Consider the following 16,783-nt stretch of genomic DNA (forward strand, 5'->3'; position numbering starts at 1 on the left):
TTACACATTTTTTGTGTAACTGAGACTTGCACTAAACTTAATCAAAGTGCTATCAGTCTGTGATCTCAAAGAGTAACAGACCAGAGAATTAATATGAAAATACAATGACTAACAGAACACATAATGGCTTCAGTGAACAGCAAGGCACAAAAAAAAGAACTTTCAACCAGGATACCTAAATAGTGAGATTCAGACCCTTCTCCATAAAATTGCTTTAGTGACCAAAAACAGTATAAGTGAACAGTCAAGGTGCATGCATACTTTGCAAGATATTGTATATTATCCATGGAAGTCTATTAGTGCACTTTGATCCTGAATAAAGAGATGACCATGGATAAGCAGGCCTGCATCAGTCACACAGCGAAGAAAAAGTGCACTGTAAAACTGTTACAATTTTTGATAGATTAAAAACATTCTTTGTTGAACTGTATTAGTATTGCTAACAATTTTTGCTAGGTTAAAAATATTCATCGTTGAAGAACTATATTAATATACATTGAACCATAATAAATCAGAATAAGTGCAGTATCAAACTGTACACTGTATTAGTAAGAAAAAGAATTTCATTGGAACTATAATAGTGCACAATGAACCTTTTTACAGTAATGGACAAAAACAAACAGGCCAACATAATTAACTCTCAACAGGGAAAGTGAATAATCACTTACCATGCAGTTATAAGGCAGCCCCCAGGAGTAAGGAGGGGTTAAAGGAGGTGGACTCAGCAAACAGACATTCATCCTACTCTTTCGAGACACCTTGGTGCCTCGACGAGTCTTTCGGTCATGTTCTCTCCAGGATCTAACTCTGTCCTCGGGACCAAAATGGTGCTAAGTGGGGTCTGGGGGGCTCCCGACACTGGGCTGAGGGGGCTCATGACTCACGACAGCTGACTCCTGGCATGGAGCTGCTGCTGGCTGTATCTCTGGAGGGAGGTCCTGTGCAACCTGCCACATTGCACTGGCGTGGTGGTGGTCCGAGGGGGGAAGGCCGGAGCCCTTGCAAGCTCTGCCATCCGTAGAGTCGGCAGCATCAGACACTTGGATTGCAACCATTGCCCTTCCACTTGGCCCTGAATCAGCAGCCCCAGTCATCAGCTGGATGTCTGGCATGATGGCAGCCACCAAATCCTGGAAGCCCTGAGTCACCGCATCGGTCAAAGACTGGATTCAAGATATCCTCCAATCTGTCCTTCAGTGCATCGAAAGCTGCAAGTCTGAGCTTCCATGGAGATGGAAGTTCCAACTGATTGCTGTCTGCCTCTTACCTGGAGATCCACTGCATACCCTAATGCCGCTGCTACTTGCTGGATTGGTTGCAGACACTGCCTGCACAACGTTGCTGCATTTCAGAGCTGTGCACTCTTAAGTCACAGCTGTGAGCTATTGCACATCACTGGGGATGTTTTCCAGAGCACTCACCTATCTCTGATGCTCCTGGAACATGTCTCTTAAGGCTCAAACTCATAATCATAGAATCATAGAATGGTTACAGCATAGAAGGAGGCCATTCGGCCCATTGTCCGTGCCGGCTCTCTGCAATCCAGCTAGTCTCACTCCCGCTAAGGTCTGGGTATCATGATAGTTCAGTCCCTGTCTGCCTTCCACTCTTGCCTCTGAGGAGGATTGGCCACATCCTCTTCCCTTTCCTTCAGAAGACTTTTCCTGGTCCTCCAAACTATCAGACTCAGCTGGCGAGCTTACCTGGCTATGTCTAACTGACTGCCCCTGGAGGCCTGTCTCTGCGTTGGTGTCTGGAACAGATGAGCCGGGTGACACTGATGTTGAGATAGAGGGGCTTGGAGTCGGTGAGGAAGATATGCTTCCAGACAAGGAGAGAAGATTGGGCTGTTACAGGATTGAGTGGTAGAGGTGCCCTTTAGTCGAGTGCAGTCTGAAGTGTCAGTTGGGTGAGTGCTACTTTAAGAGTGCTTGGAATGTGTTGATGCCCAGGGTGGGCGAGGAAGAGCATGGTGAATGATTTACCTTAGCAGCGCTGGTGAGGTCATTAAACTTCTTTTCTACACTGTTCCAAGGTCCAAGGTTACAGAAGTGGCACTCAGTGCCTGTGCCACCTTTCTCCAGGCACCATGACTTGTGATTCGAGCTAGCTTGACCTTCTTAGTCCCTAGGAGATGATCCCATCAGACTTCTATCTCCTCCAAAAGAGCATGCAGGTCTTTATCTAAAAAGTTGCAGGTCCTCTTCCTGCTAGCCTTGTTTCTCCCAGTCCTCTCCTCAATAAATGTCTCCCTCTGAAAATGGAGATGCTGTTTAGATACTAGCAACACAGTGAATCAAAATAAATTAAAGACACAAGCAGTCTGAAAGTACCTTCAAATCCCAAGCCTCACTCTGAAACCTCATTTTTTGTTTACAAATGTTGAAATTATCCCTATTTATGAGAGGTCCCTTTGTGGAACGTTGTCTACAATTTCTTGTTGAGGCAAAATGTGAATCACATACCGGAGTGACAAGGAGTAGAACTCTTCTATAAGAACTAATTCAATGATGGACCTTACAGTTTCTGTGGAGACAGAAAACAGACTGACTGAGTTTTTTCCAGTTGCAAATCAGAGTAATTCCATTTACATTACTCTTAAACAGACCAATTCTATTTACATTATTGCTAAACAGGTTGGAAACAGAATAATCCTGTTGGCACAATGTTTAAGAGAGATGCCAGTGTTAATCGACTGCAAATAGACTGATCCCATTGTCTCTAATGTTGAATAGATCAACCCCATTGATTCTAATATTAAACCAACCAATCTCATTGACACCAATGTTGAATAGCTCAATCCTATTGACACCAGCATTAAATAGATTGATCCCATTGACAGTGAAGTTGAACAGCCAGTTCCATTGATATCAGTGTTAAACTGATCAATCCCCATTGACAGCAATGCTGAACCAACTAATCACATTGATATCAATGTGGAACTAATTAATCCCATTGACACCAATATTAAACCATCCAATCCAAATGTTAAATGGACTGATTCCCATTGACACTGATGTTGAATGGCCTAAATGTATTGACATGAATGTTAAGCAAACTAATTCCAATGACACCAAACTTAGCCTATTCCATCATTCCTACACAGTTGTGTTGCATTGTATTTAGCTAGGCAGATTTTATAGTTACCATTTCCCCAAAATTGTAATTCGGGAAGTATTTATATACTTGATTGCTTTTTCTGTGATGTACAGCTTAAACATTTGATCAGGCAACATACTCTAACAACCTTCTCCCCCTCTCCCTCACCCTGCACACACACTCGAAAAGTTGCATTGAGTCTGAAGTACAGACCTTTAGTTGCCTCCATCTCACCTATCCAGGTACTTGCAGCATCTCTGTTTACTTCATGTAGCCTTGAGCGCTTGAGATCATCATGAATTGTTTCTAAAAATGCACCGCAATACAGGGCAGAGCAACGTATGTTGTTTCAGGAACTTGGTTTTCTATTCTGGCATAGCGCAGTGTAATGTAGAAATGGCCATGGAGCTCTATCCAATGAGAGTCTCTTTGCAAAGTGGAACCCACAAGTATATAGTTATACCTCTCTTTGCCCCTGTTACATCCTTAGTGCTATAGGTATATGGAAAGATATTTCCCTCCTGTTGTTGTCCTGTGGTGGCAATATGGTTGAAATGGGGAGATAGTAACCTATTCTGCCAGGTGTGGCAGATGTATCCATTTCAAACCATCTACCCATTACAGATCTACTATGTGGGTATTTATTTTTAATATATTTCTTGCTTCTTTCCTATTTGTAGCTAGATACTGAAGCTAATTATCTGGCTGCAATTTTTGCTCAGTGCTCCAAGGTAGAACATTGTTGTGCTGGACAACAACAGAAAAGCTCAATAATCTCTCAGAAGTGGGTGGCCATTTTGCAACACCTTTAATGGAATCTCATAGCATATTAAAGCAAGAGCATATAAGGGGCCAGCAATACTAACGACACACTTACATGTGGTATAACATTCTGCTCTGGCAGAGAGAATCACAGTAACCTTGTAACTTGGAGTTGTTCTTTTTAAATGCTGTTGCAACTTTGTACCCAATTACTTTTCTAATTAATTCATTCTTGTTCACCTCTTCATATCATCAAACTAAATCTTGTGCCAACTTTAATTGCTTTCTTGATGAGGGCAGAATAATTCAGATAGAACAGCCTTTATCTTTTCTCCTACTGTTCTCTGGCATTCAGTGCCCATTGGCACTTAATGATCCCCTTCCTGCCAACTTATGGCACTCACTGCCCATTGATATCAAAAATCCTTGTCGGTATTTATTCAGTTTATACATGGTTACTTTTCTGTTGAAACACAGGTTTGTTGGCACTTACTGAAAATTTGAGACTTTTTCCCTGCTATACTGTGTCTGTAATTTTTATTGTAATTGTGCAGTTATTAATCAGGACCCTCCTGATCTTACCTATAGCACCTCGTTATAAAGCCACTGAGCTTTATAAGACTCTACCAGAGCCTTATCCTTGATTATGGCAAAAATACATTAGAGTCTTATTCTGGAATATTCCTTCATTAATTTTTAATCCCCAATTATATAATTATATTATCTCCTCTGACACACTTATAGTAGCTGAACAAAGGACAGGCCTGCTAGCCTATGACCATTTGCCCTTGGATGGTGTAAGGCACAGGGAGACTTCAAAAGGGGCAAAGCAGATTAAAATGACTTGTCTAAAAGTAACTCAAGTTACATAGCAGAAAATCTTCCTTTAAAAGTAGGCAGGAAATTGTGCGACATAATATTCTCACTGAATGTTTCACTGTGAATTCCTCATCAATGAATAAAATATCAAGGCAAACAAGTTACTCCCTTAACAGAGCCTGAAAGTAATTTCTTCAGTAAATCTGGACTTCTTACTCTGCGAATCAGAAATGAGAATTAGTCTGTATTGATGGCTCCTGCAGTGAGTCTTGATGCCCGGGATGCCTCAAAGGACCTGCAACCTGCTGGCAGCATCATCATTTTGCCAATATGCAGCCACTGATGGCCCTATGCTGCCTTTGGACTTACAGAGCCATTGGATTTGCAAAGCTGAGGCAGCTGACAGTTTGAGTTGATATTTACTGTATTGTTTTTACAGAGGTTAAGCAAAACTGCTCATCCTTTCCTCTTGAAAAACATCAACAAATAAAATTCCATGATTCTAGTTTTACCAAATCTTGAGACATTCCTTGCCTTCAGTGGTAACATCACTCTTGTGCGTTCACGGCTGTGAGAATCACTGCAGGAACTCTAGAGACAAGTGTCTCCGAACTATTGGGAGGCTGATATGAAAGTGTAAGTGCAGTGGATTAGACCCGGATTAACAATCAATGACAGCGGTGACAATCCATGATTATATTTTGTTGATACGTGTTAACCTACCCTGTGGCAGTAGCTTGGAGGAGAATGTGTTATGCCATAGCCTCACAGTCCACTCTGCCAGCTTTATTGTATTGTCATTGTCAGTGACACTGCTAATCCTGTATCCTGAGCAGTGAGCTCTGCCAAACTGGGCCAAATTCTTTTTGGAGAAAGGGGAAGAAATCATAAACCTTTCCTGTGTCAAACCAAAGTGGATCCAGATGGTATGTCCTTTTAAGAAGGGATAGTTATCTGGCTTTGACTTCTTTGGAACACATGAAATGTTTTTAAAATTTTATTGATAATTTTATTCCAACGTAAATAATCCCACTGCTTAGATCCACCTGGACACAACCTTTGCTCCATCACCCAGCACTTGGTGTGATGCCATTTTAAATAGCAAGACCAAAAGATTCTAGTTTTGTGTCTGTGATGGTGATGTCAAATAATTTTTAATCTTTTAAAAAAATTTTATGTAGCAGTGCACCAAAATGTTTCTCTCCATTCACAATCTGACAGTATGACTTTCATAAAACAGAGGCGTCAGAAACATCTGGTAATCCGACCACTATTTAAACGGGAATTAGCAAATGGCCGGGTGCATGTTACAAGGATGTAAAACACTCAAGGGGTTTGGATGACATTATAAACCAGTTTATAAATGTGTGTTACAACCTTGACTATTCTCGCATCCACTTTTGGGTTATAATTTCTAACATATTGTTATTGAAAATCTTGTTCAGTTGCTTCCTTTTTCTTGAATATATTATTTTCTGATTATAATGGCAGCTTGTGTTAATTCTTTTTTCACTGTTGAGAGCGCTCAGCTTTGCCGTGGGAGAAATCCTGTTTTTATGTTCCTCACTGCAAAACAGTCTACTTGACATCAACAGTGGGATTTCTTATAGCATGAATGTGGTTTTTTTCAGATAAGATCATGACATTAGACCGGATTTATAGTAACAGCACCTTACTGAGTGATAACATGCTCTATTTTAAAGTTGAGTACATATTGTATAGTGAATAAATAAATACCTGGGAGTGAGTTTCATAAGGACAACACACAACTCAACGTGTGTTATAAGGCAGTAAAACATTGAGGGATTCAGGTGATACTGTGAACTGTAAGGGCAAATGCCAAGTCCAACGTAATTAACAAAATATATATTTTGCCTTATCATGTCAAAATATCTCAAAGCACTTCATACAATTAGTTATTTTTAGTTCTTATATGTTCTTATACAGGCAAATATGGCAGCCACTCTGTACCAGCGATGTCCCATAAAAAGCATTTGAATGAATGACCAGTTAATCAGCAATTTTGGTGGTATTAGTTGAAGGATGAGTACTGCCGTAAAATTTTTAACGGGCACTTGAACAGGTAGGCATGATCTTGGCTAAGCACTTTGGACAATGCACTGAGTGAGCCTAGATTATGTGCTCAAGTTGGTGTGCAGCTTGAACGCAGCCATCTGGCCCAGAGATGAGAGTGCAAACAACTGCACCAAGTTGGCAACATGTTATCATCTGACTCCCAGGAAGTGTTAAATCCCTGAAACACAATCTAGCTTCTCTCCGCCCATCGCGCATTCCCAGGCGATATTCATTTGGTGGCAGAGCTTTAACTGTCAGTGGAGCTCCTTCCCTAAATCTATTCACCTTGCCACTTCTCCTCCCCACTTTAAAAGCCTTCTCAAAACCTAACCATTCAACCAACTTTTGGTTCACCTTTCCAGTTATTCCTGCTATTGCTCGGTCTCTTCTTTTGTGAACAGTGCCTTGAACGTTTTATTAAAGATTCAGTACAAATGCAAATTATTGATGTAGCCTGCACTATATTATTTATAAAATATACAGTTGGAGTATTTTGGGGAGAGGGAGTTATTCGATTTTTGTAATGATGCCATCGCAAAACATTGGCCTAGAAATCCTGCCGCACTGCGGACAATCCCTGGGCCTGCATGGCAAGGCTCGAGGCGCCCCTGATATTGGGTTTCGGGAGCCAACGAGCTACGCAGAGCTGTTGGCAAATCGGGACTGAAGATAGAGCCACTGCATGAGGAAATGTGTGCGATCGGACCTCGGGCCGGGGTTGGCGGCAATCGGTGAACGGGGGTTGGGCGATCGTTGATAGGGGGTGAGGTAATGTTGGCCGGGGGAAGGGAAGCCATTGGTGGCCGGGTCAGGGGGATCAGTAGCCGGGAGGGGGTAGGGCAGCAGCCCGTGTTCTTTTACTGTAGGGTCGGAAGGAGCACTCTCGCTTGTCCCAGCTCCGCATTCGGGTAAGCATGAAGGCCTTCCTGCCGGTTAGCACCACCTTGTGCTATGCGAGATCAGCACATGGCGAGTGAAGCACTGGGGCATTCGAAAATCGAGACCGGATCCTGTAAGAAGTGCAACACCCTAATTTAAATAAATGATTTCCCCCCTTTAACTGTGGCAGACATACACTCCTGACACCAGCGCAACTACCTTATCCAATAGGGCGACAAAATTCCGACCGGCAATGTGCACATGGATCCTGCCCGCAATATTGGAAGCGTAGAAGGCCACTTAGTGCCCGAAAATGGGCGCTGTGCGTCCAAATTTTTCGGCCTTTGTGTTGAGCACTCAAGATCAAATCAGGTGATTCAAACTGAAGTGACATTGGGTTCTGTTTCACGCTACACTATAGGGGAGTAATGAATCCAAATGTCAATATATTGTTTTTGCTGTTTTTTCCCTAGATTTTTACATTAATTTACATGTTTGTGCAGTTGTACAATTTTGTTACATGACATTTGCAGGAATATTTGTTGATGCAATTAACGTATTGGCATAATGAATGTAGTAATATAGTAATGTATTGCCTTTTACTTCCTCCTATCTATTGTTTTAGATAGTGTATTCTCAGGTTTATTTTCTTGCTATTGTGCACCAGGTATCCTGAAAGGCCGTTTGAGGGCTGGAGGCACCATTATGCAAAAACAGAGATATTACATTTGAATACCTTGTAGGGGGAGAAGGCACTGTGTCATGTAATGGGACCTGTGGTGGTATCTGTTTTACCCAACCGGTGGTTCCTATGCTATTTATGGTTTGTATTTGAAGCTATTAGATTGCTAATGAAAGTTTTTGGATATTTTTCTATCCTTTCATTGTTTTCTGCATGAAAATGTATCCATTGGATATTATTTATGCTGTACCCTTGCACAGGGATTGAGGCTACATTGATCATTCAGTGCTGTAAGCCTGCTGTGTTATCTCAGCAGTCAGTGGATTAGGGGCGAGCATCATCCTCCACACAGCCTGAATAAATATTGCCATTACTTTCACCCACTGTGTCATTTGCAGAAGGTCTAGTTCTTGATGTAATGATCTGGGGAGTGCTGAGAAGCAGCGTGTGCTTAAGCGGTCCCACAGGTACCCCATACAGTTCGGAGCAAGCTGGTATTTTTGGCAATGGCATACACGGGGTAATGAGAACTGTGGCTCATCTTGTCCAAGGGAAAAAAAATGATAGGCCTAACCCTCTACTTGTATGGCAAAAGTTTCACAATTGCCACATGGTTCTATTGTAGTTCACTTCAGTTATTCAAGATTACATTTAGCCTAAATAATCTGTTACAAGCTGGATATTCAACACTACTCCCTTTAACTGGTTCTAGAGTTGTCGTCCAGTTGAAGCATTTCAAACATCGGCAGTATAAATATGCCTACAAGCATGATTGCATCTGCCGATTTTATGACTTTTAAACACATCACACCTGTACACAAGCAAGATTAATTGGTGATAGATGGATTTAATATTTATACACAGATTTGAGGATCTCTGGACTCTGCTGTTACATCCCTAATGAAAAATAAGTGCATTTTAATGTATTGTAATATATTTTCTTTTTGGCGAAGGGTAAATAAGGGGTAGACTTGAAAGTGGCAACATGCTGGTGGCCAGAAATATTGGGCAGATCATGTTGTATATTCATTGGAGTTGTGCAGAGGAACCCTGTATTATTGTACAAGAGTATTATAACCCAGTAAAATAACTTATATTCAAGAATGTTGTATTAAGTATTGTATTGTATAACAAAAAATACTACAAATGCTGGAAATCTGAAGATAAGAACAAAAAATGCAAGAAACACACAGCAAATTTGTTAGCTTCTGAAATGAGAAAAGTTAGATGCTTGTTCTTGATGCTGACTCTTTGTTAATAGCACAGTATATTGTATAATATGTAACGAGGTATATTATTTTACAATATATAGACTATACCATAGGAACACATTACATATACACAAGTACTATAACACAACAATAAAGTATACTATTATAGCATATTTACAGGATATATTAATCCTCGTGAGAGGCAATAGAATAAAGTCCAATACCATTGCAGTTCAGAGCAGACATTATTTGATCTTGGGAGCCATTTGTTGCTGTTATCTGTGACACTGAAAGCCAGCAAAAATATTATTTCATCAACGATGAACTAAAGCTGGCCCCATAAGCTCCGCCATTGTATAGAGTAATAAAGACTGGAGTATTGTTGGAGGATGTAATACATCTTGGGATTCAGATGAAGTCGATGAATCCTTCATTTGTTACAATCGTGTGGCACATTCAATGTATTAACCTGTGTAGGATATACGTAGATGTGTTATAACCAATTAATACAGAGTATATTATAGAATCATAGAAAGGTTACAGCACGGAAGGAGGCCATTTGGCCCATCAAGTCTGCGCCAGCTCTATGCAAGAGCAATCCAGCTAGTCCCACTCCCCCGCCCTTTCCCCGTCGCATAGGAACATAGGAACAGGATTAGGCCATTCAGCCCCTCGAGCCCGCTCTGCCATTTGATAAGATCATGGCTGATCTGTGATCTAACTCCATATCCCTTAATACCTTTGGTTGGCAAAAAGCTATCTATCTCAGATTTAAAGTTAGCAATTGAGCTAGCATCAATTGCCGTTTGCGGAAGAGAATTCCAAACTTCCACCACCCTTTGTGTGTAGAAGTGTTTTCTAATCTCACTCCTGAAAGGTCTGGCTCTAATTTTTAGACTGTGCCCTCTAGTCCTAGAATCCCCAACCAGCAGAAATAGTTTCTCTCTATCCACCCTATCTGTTCCCCTTAGTATCTTATAAACTTCGATCAGATCACCCCTTAACCTTCGAAACTCGAGAATACAACCCCAATTTGTGTAATCTCTCCTCGTAACTTAACCTTTGAAGTCTGGGTATCATTCCAGTAAACCTACGCTGCACTCCCTCCAAGGCCAATATGTCCTCCCGAGGGTTTTGTATAGCTGCAGCATAACTTCTGCCCGCTTTACACTAGTCCTCTAGATATAAAGGCCAGCATTCCATTAGCCTTATTGATTATTTTCGGCATCTGTTCATGACACTTCAGTGATCTATGTACCTGAACCCCCAAGTCCCTATGGACATCCACTGTTTTTAACTTTTTAACTTTTTACCCCTGCAATTTCTTTCCTTTCAAGTACTTATCCAGTTCCCTTTTGAAGGCCATGATTGAATCTGCCTCCACCACCCCCTCGGGCAGTGCATTCCAGATCCAACCACTCACTGTGCAAAAAAGTTTTTCCTCATGTCCCCTTTGGTTCTTTTGCCAATCACCTTACATCTATGTCCTCTGGTCCTTGACCCTTCTGCCAATGGGAACAGTTTCTTTCTATCTACTCTGTCTAGACCCTTCATGATTTTGAATACTTCTATCAAAACTCCTCGCAACCGAGTCTGTTCCAAAGAGAACAACCTCAGCTTCTCCAGTCTATCCACGTAACTAAAGTACCTCCCTGGACTCATTCTAGTAAATCTCTTCTGCACCCTCTCTTAGGCCTTCACATCTTTCCTGAAGTGCAGTGCCCAGAACTGGACACAATACTCCAGTTGTGGCCGAACCAGTGTTTTATAAAGGTTCATCATGACTTCCATACTTTTGTACTCTATGCCTCTATTTATAAAGCCCAGGATCCCACATACTTTTTAAACCATTTTCTCAACCTGCCCTGCCACCTTCAATGATTTGTGCACATACACCCCCAGATCGCTCTGTTCCTATACCCCTTTTAGAATTGTGCCCTCTAGTTTATATTGCCTCTCCTCGTTCTTCCTACTGAAATGTATTACTTCGCAATTTTCTGTGTTAAATTTCATCTGCCACATGTTCGCCCATGCCACCAGCCTGTCTATATCCTCTTGAAGTCTATCACGATCCTCCTCATTATTTACTACCCTTCCAAGTTTTGTGTCATCTGCAAATTTTGAAACTGTGTTCTGTACACCCAAGTCCAAGACATTAACATATATCAAGAAAAGCAGTGGTCCCAGCACCGACCCCTGGGGAACACCACCATACACCTCCCTCCAGTCCGAAAAACAACCGTTCACCACTGTACTCTGTTTCCTGTCCCTTAGCCAATTCTGTGTCCATGTTGCTACTGCCCCTTTTATTCCATGGGCCGCAATCTTGATGATAAGCCTACCATGCGGCACTTTATCAAATGCCTTTTGAAAGTCCATATACACCACATCAACTGCATTGCCCTCATCTACTCTCTCTGTTAACTTATCAAAAAACTCTATCAGGTCAGTTAAACATGATTTGCCTTTCACAAATTCATGCTGGCTTTCCCTAATCAATCCATCCTCGTCCAAGTGACTGTTAATTCTGTCCCAGATTATCGTTTCTAAGTTTCCCCACCACTGAGGTTAAACTGACTGGCCTATAGTTTCTGGGTTTATCCTTACACCCTTTTTTGAACAAGGATGTAACATTTGCAATTCTCCAGTCCTCTGACACCACCCCCGTATCTACAGATGTTTGGAAGATTATGGCCAGTACCTCCGCAATTTCCACCCTTACTTTCTCAGCATCCTAGGATGCATCCCATCCGGACCGGGTGACTTATCTACTTTAAGTACAGCTAGCCTTTCAAGTACCTCTTCTTTATCAATTTTTAGCCTATCCAGTATCTCAACTATATCTTTACTGAGATTCTGGCAGCATCTTCTTCCTTGGTAAAGACAAATGCAAAGTAATCATTTAGTACCTCAGCCATCCCCTCTGCCTCCATGAGTAGATCTCCTTTATGATCCCTAATCGGCCCCACCCCTCCTCTTACTACCCGTTTACTGTTTACATGCATGTAGAAGTCTTTTGGAGTCCCTTTTATGTTGGCCGCCAGTCTATTCTAATACTCTCTCTTTGCCCCTCTTATTTCCTTTTTCACTTCCCCTCTGAACTTTCTATATTCTGCCTGGTTCTCACTTGTGTTATCAACCTGACATCTGTCATACACCCCTTCTTTCCGTTTCATCTTACTCACTATCTCTTTTTTCATCCAGGGAGCTTTGGCTTTAGTTGCCCTACCTTTCTGCCTCGTGGGAATGTGCCTAGACTGTACCCGAACCATCTCCTCTTTAAAGGCCGCCCACTGTTCAATTACAGTTTTGCCTGCCAATCTTTGATTCCAATTTACCTGGACCAGATTTGTTCTCATCCCATTGAAATTGGCCCTCCTCCAATTGAATATTTTTACTTTAGAGTGGTCCGTTTCCTTTTTCATAGCTATTCTAAACCCTATGATACTATGATCGCTGCTCCCTAAATGTTCCCCCACTGACACTTCTTCCACTTGGTCTACCTCATTCCCTAGAACCAAGTCCAGCAATGCCTCCTTCCTGGTTGGGCTGGAAACGTACTGGAATTTCAAAAATTCCTCCCCGTCTGTGCCCCTTATATTGTTATTGTTATCCCAGTCTATATTAGGATAGTTGAAGTCCGCAGTTACCTCTACTCTATAGCTTTTGCACCTCTCTGTAATTTCCCTGCAAATTTGTTCCTCTATATCCTTCCCACTAGTTGGTGGCCTATAGAATACACCCAGTAGTTTAATGGCACCACTTTTATTTCTTAATTCTAACCAAATAGATTCTGTCCTTGATCCCTCCAGGACATCCTCTCTCTCCAGTACTGCAATATTCTCCTTAATCAATACTGCCACCCCTCCTCCTTTCTTTCCTTCCATATCTTTCCTGAACACCTTGTATCCAGGAATGTTTAGCGCCCAATCCTGCCCTTTTTTGAGCCAGGTCTCCGTTATCACCACAACATCATATTCCCATATGGCTATTTGCGCCTGCAGCTCACCAACCTTGTTTACCGCGCTTTATGCATTTACACACATGCACTGCAAACCAGTCTTCGACTTTCTTTAACTCTCTCTTAGGCTTATCCCACCTAATACTGTACTATTACTTGCTCTAGTGCTATCTTTCTCCCCTGATCCTTTGTGCCCCTTGTTTCTCCTTTCCATTGCTACATCCTGGTGCCCAACCCCCTGCTAAATTAGTTTAAACCCCCCCCCCCATCACTGCACAAGCGAACCTCCCCACGGGGACATTGGCCCCAGCTCCGTTGAGATGCAACCCGCACAGGCCCACCTTCCCCAGAACTGGTCCAAATGCCCCAGGAATCTAAAGCCCTCTCTCCTGCACGATCTCTCCAGCCATGCATTCATCTGCTCTATCCTCCTATTTCTATGCTCACTAGCGCGTGGCACCGGGAGTAATCGGAGATAACTACCTTTGAGGTCCTGCTTCTTAATCTCTTTCCTAACTCCTTAAAATCTGCCTGCAAGACCTCATCCTCCTTTCTACCTTGTCGTTGGTACCTATATGGACCATGACCTCTGGCTGTTCAACCTCCCTCCTCAGAATGTTCTGCAGCCACTCAGTGACATCCTTGACCCTTGACCCTAGAACCAGGGAGGCAACATACCATCCTGGAATCACGTCTGCAGCCGCAGAAACGCCTATCTTGTCCCTTAACTATAGAATCCCCTATCACTATTGCTCTCCTGACCTTTCTCCTGCACCCCCCCCCACCCTGTACAGCTGAGCCATGGTGCTGTGCACTTAGCTCAGGCTGCACTCCACAGAGGAACCCACTCCCTCACCAGTATTCAGAACTGAATACTGGTTAGAGAGCGAGATGTACTCAGGGGACTCCTGCACTACCTGCCTGGTCCTCCTTGTCTGTCTGGCGATCACCCAGCCCCTTTCTGCCTGCACTCTCTTAAGCTGCGGGGTGACCACCTCCTGACACGTGCTATCCATGTAGCTCTCAGCCTCGCGGAGGCACTGTAGTGACGCCAGCTGCTGCTCAAGCTCCGAAATCCAGAGCTCGAGCTCCTCCAGTTGACGACACTTACTGCACCTGTGGTTGTCCAGGACACGGGCAGCGTCCTGGAACTCCCACAAGGACAGGCCGTGCATTCGACGGGAATTAGGGGAGCAGACAGGTGTTTCTGCGGCTGCAGACGTGATTGCAGGATGGTACGTTGCCTCCCTGGTGCCAGGGTCAAGGATGTCACTGAGCGGCTGCAGAACATTCTTTTGGGGGGGGGGGGGGGGTGGTAAAGAGTATGAACAGCCAGAAGTCATGGTCCATATTTAGGAGTAATGTATAATATAATCCAGTGATGTGCTATTGTATACAGGAGTATTGTAATCCAGTAACAGATGGTGTATTTTGTTAATATATATACAGAGAGACACAATTGTTGAAGAACTCAAAACCAGTGTAGAATTCAGCATCAGTTTGGTTGTGCTGGAAAAAAAACCCCAATTTTATCTAACTAGGATCAGCTGTCTTTTCTTTCCCGTTATTCCATGGAAGAAAATGATATTTCGCAGACCAGATGAGTGATTAGTGAAAAAAACATGTGTGACATGTCACTTGACAATTGACAGCTGTGTCCAGGAGCTTATAAATAACTGTAAGGACTGATACCCAAGTTCCAGCTTTATTTTTAAAGGGGCATTCTCTAAAAGTGAATTTCCCGGCAGGACACCTTGTTAAGCAAACAGAATAAGAGTACGATAATATGAACAGCAATGAGGACACCATGCCCCATTTGGATCCGTCGCAATAAATAGCACAGTGAACTTACACCATTTTTTAAAAAGTCGTCGTGTCGGCACATCTGAGGTCTTTCTTGCTAATGCCCAAAAAGTGTATCATTGGTTCATAGGCATAAGTACCACATGAATGCCTGAGCATATTTTTTAAGATGCATCACTTTTCCAGGATAGCCCAAGAAGTACATTTTAGTATGAATGCTAACAATATTTTTTTAATCATTTCTTTTAACAAATCTACTGTACTACAAAATATTAAACAGACAACATAATCAACTTTGGGATGTGATTACTTGAGAATTCTTAATGTAGGAAATGTTGAAAAAACTTTGTCATTCAGCTGATTTAAATATTTAAGCACCAAATATTCTTCACCAAAATATCATCACAGCAATTAGTTTGCTTCTTGGTGCATTTTCACTTGAGGGAATTTACAGGAAAAATACAGGAAGAATTGCTTAATGTTCAAGAAAGACATAATCATGATCTTTAAGTCCGAGGGGAGGAATTTTAACACCCAAGAAAAGGTGGGTTGAAGTTGGGTGGGAGTTGAAAATAGTTGTTTTTTGGGACGGAAAGTATCGCTCTACTACAGTGATTTGAGTTAAAATGTTGCCTGGGATCCAAGGCAAATTCGATGAACAAATTTACACTTTTTGCTCTCTGCAAATTCCCTCACTGTTGACATAATACACTCCTGAGGATGTGTAGACCTGGAATACATGCATTAAGGAGATAGGAAGAGAATCCAGGAGCCTGACGATTTTTTTCTTGCTGGTAACTTGATGATTTACTCTTCAGTTATATAACTGTATGTGTATGACCTACTATCTTATACTTGCTTATGATGTTAGCGTTACAGTTGCAGTTTGTACCTTATAAGTTCCAACACTGGGACAAGATTTCCTCTGTGTGTTTTGTGTAAATAAAATTGCAATTTTGTTTGTAAAGAACAGGTTTATAATTTTTCATAGTGCACGGAGGAAATCTTCTCCCAAAATGTTACTAGCAATACAGAGAATTTAAAAGCTGAGCAAGATTGCAGGTCAACATTGTGCTGTGGAACATCACAATATTAGTTCATACTGATTATTCAACACACACTGACCTACTGATCTCTACAGTGTTGCCATAGGCTGGTGCCAAACAGGACCCAAACATTTCCCCAGAGAAAGAGGAAAAAGAGGAAGCTCAGTCACCCTGGACACTCCCCCACGCCATGTAACAGCTGGTTATAGTCTCGAGCAGCATTGGCGCCCCAACTGGGAGGCCCAAGGCCAGCCCAAAATTGGGCCTTAAGCCTCATATCAATAATTTCAATAACATCCAAATACAGCTTGCACATCTCCAAAAATGAACTTCAGGCCATTTGCATCGCTGGCAACAGCCCTCAGGTAACTACCGTGAATGGGGGGGAGGGGGAAGGGGAGGGCAAGAACAGCCGAAGGAGGACCAGTCGCGGCTGGTACCAGCC

The 16,783-nt window shown here is 42.3% G+C and overlaps 1 protein-coding gene across 1 annotated transcript in view; it reads left to right on the forward strand.

The window, feature by feature from the left end:
• Nucleotides 1-16,783, forward strand: part of tenm2a (teneurin transmembrane protein 2a) — a 1,632,827-nt gene that overhangs the window by 1,219,642 nt on the left and 396,402 nt on the right. The window lies entirely within an intron of this gene.

This window comes from Heptranchias perlo, chromosome 14 (assembly GCF_035084215.1).
Source record: "Heptranchias perlo isolate sHepPer1 chromosome 14, sHepPer1.hap1, whole genome shotgun sequence".
Taxonomy (NCBI): Eukaryota; Metazoa; Chordata; class Chondrichthyes; order Hexanchiformes; family Hexanchidae; genus Heptranchias; species Heptranchias perlo.